Below are 13,068 nucleotides of genomic sequence, written 5' to 3' on the forward strand. Positions count from 1 at the left end.
AAGTATCATGTGTGTAATATGCTATCATGCATAAAAGTAAACAGATTCTACATGACCCCAAGAGGAAGTGTCAGTTCCAAGGGTCAGAAGACCCAGGAAAAGAGATTTAGGCTCAAGATAGCAGAGACATTTCTTAGAGTGAGAACTGTACATGAATGGGCTGTGGCAGAGTACTTACTGTGTCTGCCACAAGAGGAGTCCAATCCTGCTGCAGCTGAGACTCAACTATCAAATCAATAACTTACAACTGGTATCTATGGACCAATCTAACTCTAAGATTCCATGATTCTATAATATTTTTTATTAAGAGACATTTAAACCAAAAACACAAACTAATCAAACCAAAGCTGAATAACCCTATTACCTGGAAAGAAATATTCAGAGGTTCATTGTGTAGAATTGTATCTTGGACCACATGAAGGTGATTCCATGACTAAGAATAACTCGAAGTGAGGTCAACTATTAACAAACTTAAAGCTAACAATCAGTTCTGTTTTAGATAATTTACTACAAAAGGTTTTTGTAAAAAATAAGTAACACATTCAAACTCTTTCTCTTCTTCTCAACCACCTGGTTCTCCTGCCATGGGACAAATAAAGTTACCAACTTTTATGTATACTTCCAGATATATTTTATGCATATAAAAAGCATTTAAGTCCATATTGACCCCCAACCTTTGTTTTAACCAAATGGTAGTATATTTTGTATATTGTTTTGGACTTTGTTCATTTGTTTTAATAGTACATCCTTGAAGATCATTTCATATTGATACACGAAGAGCTTTCACATTCCTTATTTTTAAGTGACAGCATAATATTCCATTTTTGACATGGATATGGCTCCTAAAATAAGTTGTAATTCCTCATGAATAAAGCTGAAGACCAATGGAATTAACTAGTAACCATTACTTTTACTTTATTTATTTTTTGTCAGAAAAGTACTTTATTTTTTTAGAAAAGTACTTTAAATGAGTTACAACTGTATACGTAATATCTTTAATAGGGATACATAGAAGTATGTTATTTTTATAAATTCTGTCTAAAGTATTTTATACTAAGCATTGTTTCTGTGAGCCTGTATTTCATTTTTCCATGGTTCATATTAATTTAGAAATTGTGGGGGAAAAGTTCAGTCCAGAATGAATTATATCATTAATCAGCAATCCTACCATTCATTGTACATATATATAAAAAAAGAGTATCATCTTTGTGTATTTCCTCCCATTACACTCTCTTTGCATGCATCCATAGTAGGGGCAAAAATATATGTAATGAACATATTTTGTAGAACTCCATTCCTGCCTCTAAGGTTGTGTGTAACCATTACTTTTAAAGTCAGTTACTTAGTTGTTCTTACCTCAATGTACACAGTTATCTTTAAAAAAAATCTTATAATTATATAAAACAGTATCTATAGATTTTTAAAAATAAGACCTTATAGAGAGGAATAAATTGCTTCCCAGGTAATTATGGGAAAATAACACATTTGTTTATCTTCTTTTCTACATCTTTTGAGAGTTTACAATTAAAAAATTAAATCATGAGAAAATATAGCTATATGAAGAAAAATTAACTCCTGTTAAAATTTAGATAGTGCTCACTGTGCAGCCAATCATCCTTGGAAATATTTTATTTTATTCAGTTTGAGTTGATGTATGCACCTAAAGAGGAAAAAACACTTATAATTCAAGTGATTCAAAGTTTGAATACATTCAGTTTGGCTTTCTTTCAAGACTGAATAAAAAATGGCTAAACTGTTTTGAACTAATCGGAAGACAGGAAAAGCCTTACAGTGATAGATACACCTTTCTTATGAAAGCTAAAGAAATGGAAGATATTTAATTAATTAAAAAAAACCCAGCTGGGCATATCAAATAGAAATGATACACTGGAGGGATTCTGATTAAAATACAAACCACAGTATAAGAAGCCTATTAACTCTGTAGTGATCTCTTGACTTCAGAGATCATCCAACACTAAACTTTTACAGCTTAGTTGGTGACTAAAGGTACACTGCGGCCTAGGTGGCTGTCAGTTGAGTGCCCAACTCTTGGTTTTTGGCTCGGGTCATGACCTTATGGGTTGTGGGATCGAGCCCCTAGTCAGACTCCGTGCTCAGCGCACACACTCTCTCTCTCAAATAAATAAATAAAATCTTTATTTGAGAGAGAGAGAAAGATAGAGAGAGAGCACAAGCAGGGGGAGGGGCAGAGGGAGATGGAGAAGCAGACACCCCACTGAGCAGGGAGCCCCACACGGGGCTCATTCCCAGGACTCTGGGATCATGACCTGAGCTGAAGGCAGATGCTTAACTGACTGAGCCACCCAGGCGCCCCTAATATAAATCTTAAAAAAAAAAAAAAAAAAGACTTCAAAGACTGCTCAGAAATTTGGCTTGTATGTTATCTCTCCTCTGCTCCTATAAAAGTCAGAAATGCTCTTCCTTCATACTCCCTTAGGTACCAATGAAGGTAACAGTGTATGCTCCAGCTTTGCTCCAGGACTTTATGAAATGGGTGTTAAAACATAAATTAATTTTTTAAAATTAATAAATTAATTTTTAAAAATTTTAAAATTAATAAATTTTTTTAAAAAGTAACTTCACAGTATAGAAACCCAACAAACCCTAACTCAGTTAACAATCAAGGTTAACCACAACAGAGATATGTTGTTGATACCATGTTGATAGTAGTATGTACCTCTGTTATGATGTAATGAAAATGACACTTTACCTCCATGATCTTCTACCCTGAAACCCATACCAGTATAAATATCAGAAAAACACAAGTTGTAGGGATACTCTACAAAATACATGGATAGTAATCCTCAAAACTGTCAAGGTCATTAAAAAAAAAAAGAGTATAAAATTGACAGTCTAAAGTAGGCTAAGGAGACATGACAATGACATGTAATGTGGTATCCTGAATGGGATCCTGGAACAGAAAAAGGACATTAGGGAAATTCTGAAGAAATCTGAATATAGTATGGATTTCGGTTAATATAGTATCAATATAGTATAGTAATATTACAGTATATAATATAGTATAATATAGCAATATTAATATAGTACAGTAATAATATAATATCAATATCGGTTTAATAAGTGTGAGACTGTATCATACTAATATAAGATGTTAACAATAGGGAAGCTGGGTATGGGGTATGTGGGAACTCTCTATTATCTTTGTGAATCCAAAACCACTCTAAAATAAGAAGTTTATCAAGCTTAATTAAATAAAAAAGCAAAGATATGTTTATAAATTCCCATTACAGAGAATACTACTGCAAAGAAGGATCAAGGAGAATGGAAGTAGTTGCATAACCTGATGACTCAAAGCATTATTTTAATAATTTCGTTATAATACACTCTCTACCAAGAATCATCAAATGTAAGTATATTCTCTGATTCCTAACCATATAATGCATAATACAAAAAAAAGTGGATTAGGCTATGCAGGAAAATCATTTGACAAAATCCAACACCCTTTCATGATGAAAACATACAACAAAGTAGAACAAGGGAACATCCTCAATCTGATAAAGGGCACTTACAAAAAACGAAAAACAAAAACCAAAAAACAAAAAAACCCAACCAAACTATAGTTAACATTATACTCAATGGTGAAAGACTGATTCTCTCCAGATATTCTACTCAGAAGAATTAGTTAAGAAAAAGAAATAAATGGCAAATAAATTGGAAAGAAATAAGTAAAAATATTTCTTTTACACCTGATAGGACAGTTGTTATAAAAAAAAAAAAAGAAAGAAAGAAAATAACAAGTGTTGACAAGGATGTGGAGAAACTGGAACCCTCATACATAGCAGTGGGAATATAAAATGGTGCATCTGCTATAGAAAATATTCTGGTGGTTTCTCAAAAAGTTAAACACAGAATTACCATATGACCCAGCAATTCTACACTTAGGGCTATACCCAAGAGAAATGAAAACATGTCCATAGAAAAACTTCAAGACAGATGTTCATAGCATCATCATTCATAATAGCTACAAAGTACAAACAACCCAAATATCCATCAGCTGATAAATGGGTAAACAAAATTTGATATATCTCTATGATGCAATTTTATTCAGCCATAAAAAGGCATGAAGTACTGATACATGCTACCACATGAATGAACCCTGAAATCAGTATGCTAATTGAAAGACATCAGACACAAAAAATCACATATTGTATGATTCCATTTAAATGAAATATCCAAAAAGGTAAATTCATAGAGACAGAAAGCAGATTAGTGGTTGTTAGGGGCTGGGAGAGGGGGTTTATAAGGGAAGGACTGCTTAAAGGGTACAGGGTTTCCTTTAGCATGATGAAAATGTGTTGGAACTATATAGAAATGGTAGTTACACAGCATTGTGAACACACTAAATACCACTCAGCTGTATACTTTAAGATGGTTTATGTTACGTGAATTTCATCTCAATTAAAAAAACTTAAAAAGAAAAGATAATGTGTGCACAAACACAAAATTCTTATGTTCTAACAGGCATTGAAGGAGCCTGTCCCATAGCATCTAGTTTCTTCTCCCCAGAGGCAGGGACTACAAACAGTCCTTTTTTAATTTTAATATTTAATTTTTATTTTTTAAGTAGGCTCCATGCCGAATGTTGGACTTGAACTCATGACCATGATATCATGAGTCATATGCTCTACCAACTGAGTCAGCCAGGTGCCCCAACAGTCTCTTCTTATGTAAACTTCTAAGTAGTCTATTCATAGAGGCATATATGAATATCTATGTGAAAATAAGCGTATTCATTGTTTTTATTAAATGTTAGCCGAGCAGGCTCTCTCCAAACAAGGGAGGTGGTGGAGTCACACTACGGCAGGGCCAGAAAGCCCTCAGAAATGGGGTTTCATTAATGTGCCTCAACTCCTCAGGCTGTACTCTCCCCCATTTTCCACCCACCCAAAAAGCAGATACCAGATACTCTTCTTTAGGAAGCACCTGGAAGAAATTAAAAATTTAAACATAAAGGTCAAATGCTAGAGAGCCTCCTGTGATGAATGACATGTGCTACCAAACACAGGTTTCCCCTGCTTTCTGGAAGTAGAGCATTCCTATTAAAACTTTCGTCAGCTGAAATGGCATAATTTACTTTACCATTAATGTATGTGGAAAATTTTTTTAACATTCCCCGACCTCAAAAAATAACCTCTATTAGGTTTTTCTGACACATCACTGGGACACATCACACATCACTAACAAGTGCACAAAATAAATCGAGATAAAGCACAGATGCTCACAGATAAGTTCAAAGCCATGGTGGCTTGATACTGAGTGTAGTTCCAGGGAAGGAGCTTCACAATGCCAGCCCTGGTGGGCATGTGCTGCCTCTAGAATAGCTCGCTGCAAAACAAATGCTGAAGGCTATTTTTGCTTTTCATTTTCACTTTTTTTCATAAAAGCAAAACTCCTCTTTAGATTTCTTTTGGTTAGCAAAAACAGGCACTAATGTAGGTCTTTTGTAAAAGCAAAGTGATGTAATGTGAACTTTGGAAAAATGAGGGAAACCTGTATACAGTAACCTTTGTGCAAAGTATATCATTTTAGGAAATCTCATTCTAGTATTTTCTGAAGAGAAGATGCTACATTAAGGAACAGAACAAAAACTGGGATTACTTACATTCAAAAATTGTAAAGATAAGATTTACTGGTATCCTTCCTGTCTTTCCAGTTTTCCACTTTTTTTTTGTTTCAAGTTTTAATTCAAATTCCAATTGGTTAACATATAATTTTCCACTTTTCTATAGCTCACGTAAAGAAAGGCCCTCAAGACCTTCAGATTTTCCCCATTCAATGTCTGTGGTTTTCTTGGATAGCCAGTGTTCTTATATTGTAACTTATCTGGGTGCAAAGACTCGAGGTACAGAGTTGAATAAGCTAACTCTAAGTTTTCCAAAAGTCTATTTAAGTGGTAAAACACCCAGGAGATTTTTTTTTTAAAGATTTTATTTATTTATTTGACAATTAGAGAGAGAGAGAGAGAGAGCACAAGCAGGGGGAGTGGCAGGCAGAGGGAGAGGGAGAAGCAGGCTCCCCTCTGAGCAGGGAGCCCGATGTGGGACTCAACCCCAGGACCCTGGGATCATGACCTGAGCCGAAGGCAGATGCTTAACCAACTGAGCCACCCAGGCGCCCCAATTTTGATATTTATTTCATTCTTCTTCCCACTCCCAAACATACAATATAGTCTGGTCCTTTTTATGCCTCCCCCACAACCTCTGGAGCTTACAACACCTGCACTCAGATTCCTACCAGGGAGAGGAAGGATAGTCATCACTTAAGGGGAACAAAATAGCAGGGCAGGACACATAGCTCACACAGCAGCTGTGAGATTTTGAGCTACTGAAGACCTGTAAAACCTCTCCGCACCATCTTCCCCTGGATGACTCAGTCTTCCTTTTTGTTTAATTCAAATCATGAGTTCCTTCCTTTTCAAGTAATTAAGTTTGGTTTAATGTTAAAAGTTAGGTTTTTTGTTTTTATAATTTTAAAGATTTTATTTATTTGACAAAGAGAGCACAAGTAGGCAGAGCCGCAGGCAGAGGAAAAGGGAGAAGCAGGCTCTCCACTGAGCAGGGAGCTGGATGCGGGGCTCCATCCCAGGACTCTGGGATCATGACCTGAGCCGAAGGCAGACACTTAATGGACTGAGCCACCTAGGTGCCCCTAAAAGTTAGGTTTTCATCCTTTCATCTTTTACCTGTGGCTGCTCAATTTTTTCTTGACATCTCTTAGTTCTGCATTAATTGTAACAAATGCTTTCAAACTCTTAAATCATCACCAACTGGATTCTTTTCCTTTCTTTATAAATCCTCAGTCAAGAGCTGCTCTTGTTCCTCCTTTGCCACCTCCCTAAGTGCCCCTCCTTTTTCCTCCTCCTCTTCCCTCCTTCTTTACACTGAATGAACACTCTGTAGAGGCCTCTAGTCCAAGTATCTCATTTTCTGTAAGACTGGTGCGGACTAGACTTTACCTTTTTCCTAAAGCAGAGTATTCCTGGCAATTCTTACTGCACTAAGTGTCTTTAGAGAAACAACAGCATTGTAGAACATCTCCATGGATCAGTTCATCCTGAGAAAGAATACATAGCCTCCACAGCTACTACTTTTCCCCATCTACACATAGTTGTTAAGTGTCTACTACATTCATGGTCTGGTACCAAAATATGATGAGTCACAGACCTTGACCCCAGAGGGTCGTCTATACTCACAGCACAAGGCTGTTGTCATTCCTTTTGATCTTTTGATCTTTTCCTTCAAGTCTATCAACAACTTAATATATAAAAAAAACCATGGGAACTTTCATTTCAATTTCCTATTATCAACAGGCTCATTAAGGATATTCAAGATATGTCAGTTATAAATGTAAAGGACATGATCAAATGACATGGGCTGGTATCATAGAATATTAATTTAGTTTTTTTTAGGGGGGAGGGGCAGAGGGAGAGGGAGAGAGAATCTTAAGCAGGCTCCATGACCAGCAAGGAGTCCGATGTGGGGCATGATCTCATGACCCTGAGATCATGACCTGAGCTGAAATCAAGAGTTGGATGCTTAACGGACCAGGCGCCCATGAATATTTAAGAACATAAACATACTGCTTTCAAATAATCTACAATTCTAATTCTATTCTGAAACATTTGAAATTTTAATCTGCTAACTGCACCTGACACTAGATCAATAAAAAAATAAAAGCTTAAAGAAAAGATAAAGGGTAGAAAAATGGGTCCATTTCCTGCCATCTAGAATGGGAGAAATGATACAAAGAGACATAATACAGTGCTAACAGTCATAAATGTGAAAAAAAGAGGTGTAAGAGAAATATATTTAGGAACATATATAGTAGGAACAGTATACGCAGAAAAAGCATTAATGAATACTACCACTACTACTTCACATAATCCTTACCAGCAAGGACTTTACAATCTTATAGTAAAGACTGACACATCTGTAACTAACTATAATACAAAACCTATAATAGTTATAAAACAAATAGTGTTAAGAGCATTTACGAGGTGTCAGGCATTTTATAAACGTTACGTCATTTAATCTTCAAGTTTGAAAGTAATGGTACTAACTTTATGGGGCTGTTGTGAAAATGAAAAGAGTTAAGGGACGCCTGGGTGGCTCAGTCGGTTAAGCGTCTACCTTCAGCTCAGGTCATGTTCCCGCGGTCCTGGGATCGAGTCCTGCATCAGGCTCCTTGCTCGGCAGGGAGCCTGCTTCTCCCTCTGCCTGCTGCTCCCTCTGCTTGTGCTCTCTCTCTCTTTGTCAAATAAATAAGTAAAATCTTAAAAAAAAAAAAAAAAAAAGAGTTAAGATCTACCTACCTACCTACCTACCTTTAACCAAAAAAAAATATAGCTAAGTAGTTTTTCATTCTACCATCTGAAGAAGAGGCCAGCTCCATAGGGGAAATGAGGAGAGATTCCATGGGGCAAGTGGTATAAGACTGGGTAGTGAAGGATGCATAGGACTTAAAGAGAGAAAAATAGAAGAAGATGGGCTACCATAACTGCACCAAAGCATCAAACAATGATTTCTTTTTCCCTGCCTTAAGATACTTGAAAGAATTGCCAGGGCAATTAAGAAAGAATAAGAAATAAAACCTACCCGGATTGGAAATGAAGAAGTAAAACTATCTTTATTTAAAGATTACAAAATTTCACATATGGAAAATCCTAATGAATCCACTAAAAAACTATTAGAGTTAATAAACAAGTTCAACAACACTTCAGCAAATAGGTCCATATATGAAAGTCACTTGCATACCTATACATTAGCAATAAATAATCTAAAATTAAATTAAGAAAATAATTTCATTTAAAATAGCATAAAAGAATACTTAAGTATAAATTTAACTAAAGAAGTGTTAAGACTTGTACTGAAAACTATAAAACACTGTTGAAAGAAATTAAAGAACTAATGAAATGAGAAGGCATCCCATGTTTATGGATCCAAAGACTAAATATTGCTAAAATGATAATTCTTTTAAAAATAAATAAATAAATAAATAAATAAAATGACAATTCTTTTCAAAGTGATCTACAGATTCAACATAATCTCTATCAAAACCCCAATTGTTTTATTCCAAAATTGACAAGCTGATTCTGAAATTAAAATGTAAATCTAAGAGACTAAGAATTCCCAACACAATCTTAAAAAAAAAGTTAAAGGGCTTACACTCTGATTTCCAAATGTACTATTAAAGTTTTAGTAATTAAGATCATTATGGTACTGGCATAAAGACAGATATATAGGTCAATGGAAGAAAATTGACAGTCCAGAAATAAACACTTATATCTGTGGTCGACTGATTTTCGACAAGGGTACCAAGAAAAAGAATAGTCTTTTTAGTAAATGGTGTTGGACAACTGGATACACACATGTAAAAGGATGAACCCCTGCCTCATACCACACACAAAAATTAACTCAGATGGATCATGGGCCTAAATACAAGACTATAAATTGTAAAACTCTTAGAATAAAATATAGGAGTAAGTTTTCATAATCTTGGATTAGGCAACTGTTTCTCAGATGTGACACCAAAGCACAAGAGAAAAAAAAAAGATAAATTGGACATTATTAAAGTTATAAACTTTTGTGTTTCAAGGGACACTATCAAAAAAGTGGAAAAAATACTCCACAGAATGGGAGAATATATTTTCAAATCATATATATGATAAGAGACTTGTAACCAGAATAAATAAAGAACTCTTACAATTCAACACAAAAGGGACAAATAACCCATTTAAGAAAACAAGCAAAGGATCTGAAGATGCATTCTCCAAAGTAGTATACAAATAGTCAAAAAGCATATGAAAACACGCTCAACATCATTAATCCTTAGGGAACTGCCAAGTCAAAGCAACAAGGATATACCACTTCACATCCATTTGCATGGCTATAATAAAAAAGACAATCACAAGTCTTGGTGAGGATGTGGAGAGATTGGAGCCCTCATACACTGCTGGTGGGAATGGAAAATGGTAGTTTCTTTGGAAAACAGTTTTAACTCTTCATAGAATTAAACACAGAGTTACCATATGACCCAGCAACTCTACTCCTAAATATATATTCAAGAGAACTGAAAACATACATTCACAGAAAGAACCTGTACACAGATGTTCATAGAAGCACTATTCATATTGCTCAAAAGTATGAACAACCTAGATGTTCATCACCTGATAAATAAACTGAATAAGGCATACCCATACAATGGAATGAAATACTGATACATGTCACAACATAGATCAACATGGGTGAGCCTTGAAAATATTGTACTACGTGAAAGAAGCCAGTCATAAGACCATACATTGTATAGTTCCATTTATATATGTCCAAAACATGCGAATCCATACAGATAGAAAATTAGTGGTTGCCACAGGCTGGGGGAAGGAGAAGTAAACAGTCAATGGGTCTGAGGTTTCTTTTTGAGGTCACAAAGTTGTTCTAATATTAGATTACTGTTATAACTGCAAAACTCTGTAAATATAGGACTGCAAAGAAAATATGGCAAAATGACCTTGGTATATCATACAGACCACCAAGAATTGTCTTAGAGAGGAAGTAAGCAAAAGTTAAGAGCTGGGTAGCTGAGACTGAAGTGTTTATCTAAGACTTATGAATACAGAGCTAATGATTAAAAGATTCACTGAGAGAGCACAAGTAAGGAAAATCTAAAGAATGGGATATGGTTCATATCATTTATAAGAATACATTAAAAAAATGAATCCCCGCTCTCATATCTTTTGCACTGCAATAAAAATACTCAAGTCATTGAAAAAGAGTTAATTCCAACTTTTCTACAACATGAAGAAGAAAAGAAACTTCAGAAATAAAGTATGGATAACAATAACAACCTTATGAGAGTATGATGCTAAGTAGGTTAATCATCAGAATCACTCCACAGATTCTGGTATGTGGTAGTATGTAGAAGCAGAGCAGGTGAAATGGTGCTGTGTACTGTTGAGGAGATGGAGTCTTTCCTTTGGGCTCTTTCATCACTGACACATATGTATCCCTGTTCTGGAGAAAGAATGCCATGCCACTCCATCTCTATGCACAGAAAAGGAGACATAAGTCCACTTTATCATCCAGTCATTTAATAGGAAGAAAAGCAAATGTTTATAAGCAGGGAGAAGAGTTGCATGCACCTAGGGAGACCTGACTGGTGAGCACACAACTGTGGAATCAATGTGCCACAGCTTACAGCCTTCTCATCAAAAGGAATCTTGCAAACTTGATACAAGTCTTTCTCTACTGTCCAAACACACACAAAAGCTAATCATCATAAAGGACACTAATCATCACATCCACAATCTACTAATTCATGTTCCTCATTCTGCTTTAATACTGTATCATTTTCACCATCAGAAGTCTGGGATGTCTTTAAATGCTTTAGACAAAGACAAAAATATACCAGCCATAATTACCAGCACCATCCAATACTGGACCCAGCACTAGGGCAGTTTTCTGCCAAGTGTTTATTACAGAGGAATTTTTATGTCTCCATTATTTAGAAGGCAGTAGTCACATTTCATATGTATGAGTTTATATAAATGTTTGTTTTCTAAAGTAAATGAGCAGCAACTCCTTGTTGATGGGGGGGGGGGTGTGTGCAGCAAGGGGGGCGGTGCAAAAGGAGAGGAGTAAAAACCACCTTCAATCAAGCTTCTCCTGCAGCCAGGCCACAGACTCAACTCTAACATGAATGCTGGTTTGTAATATGATCTTCTTCTTTGTTTATTTTAGGTTTCTATTATTGTAACAATATTATTTATCAGTATTTTACAATTTTTAAATCTTTGCACTTGCTTTTAAAGAGCTAGTGAGCCACCTTCTATTGAGTCCTTATATGAGAAGCATAATGCTAAACACATTACGTATATAATCTCAGTTAATTTTCATGAACCTGGATAATGGAAAGAAATAATTCCAATTTCATAAATAAGGAAACAGAATTTGCCCCATCTTCCTACTAAGTGGCAGAATCAGCATTTGAACCTAGACCAGTCTGATTCCAGACCTTCTGCTTTTCCCATTAATGGTCTGCCTCTACCTCAATTTTTAAAAATTTTAATTCCAATATATTTAACAAAGAGTGTTATATTAGTTTCAGGTGTACAATATAGTGATTTAACAATTCTATATACTACTCAGTGCCTATCACAATAAGTGTACCTCAATGCATTTTTAAAAGAAAAATGGAACCTATACTGGAAACCATGGACAGAATGCCCTCATGAGTTTTGTTGTTCTGCTGAACATTTGACATTCTCATTCTCTTATGCATCAACAAAGCACTTGTTATCAGAACCTGTCCTTCCTCCCCACCTCCCACTCACTCTTCAACTCCCCACCAACTAGCTTCCAGTCTCACCTCTCCCTTGCACCTTCTGTTCATAAAGTTACATAGGAACTTCTCAGCAATCCATTGTACATGTTTTCAGTCCTTATTTTATTAGGCTTCTCTGCACCACCAACTTAGCTGCCACTTGCACACATGGAAAATCCTGTATCTTAGGTGCCTGCCACAGTACATTGGGTTTTCCTCTTCTACCATTAGCCCTTCCTCTTTAGTCTCCTTTGCTGGTCCCATCTTCTACCTGTTTTCCAATGCTACAGGACTTTAGATCTCTATGCTAGCATTTCTTCTTTTCTTCCTGTCTACTTTTTCCCTAACGTGATCTCATCCGCCGCTCTGGTTTTAGAGACTTACTAGCTGTGACACAACACTCCTAGAAGGGGTGTGGAGTGGAGGAGCAGGAGAAACCACCTGGGATGAGGGCTGGGGGTATCTGCCTTTCACTGCATGCCCTCTAGTGCCTTTGGAGCTCCTCAACTAGCTACAGGCTGAAAACTGCCAAATGTTTATCTCCAACCTAAGATCCTTCTCTGAATGTGAGATCTTTATATTCAACTTTCTCATCTGACACCTCTCCTTAGATGTCTCAGGAATCTCAAACTAAACAGGCCCCAAACTGAATTCTTAAGCTTCCCTCCAAACCTGTTCTTATCCCAGTTTTTCTCACCTCAGTAATTA

The 13,068-nt window shown here is 35.9% G+C and overlaps 1 protein-coding gene across 10 annotated transcripts in view; it reads right to left on the reverse strand.

The window, feature by feature from the left end:
- The window catches only part of SPIDR (scaffold protein involved in DNA repair), a 602,461-nt gene that overhangs the window by 128,466 nt on the left and 460,927 nt on the right, over positions 1-13,068 (reverse strand). The gene's annotated exons all lie outside the window — the stretch shown is intronic.

Source organism: Halichoerus grypus, chromosome 5 (genome assembly GCF_964656455.1).
Source record: "Halichoerus grypus chromosome 5, mHalGry1.hap1.1, whole genome shotgun sequence".
Classification (NCBI taxonomy): Eukaryota; Metazoa; Chordata; class Mammalia; order Carnivora; family Phocidae; genus Halichoerus; species Halichoerus grypus.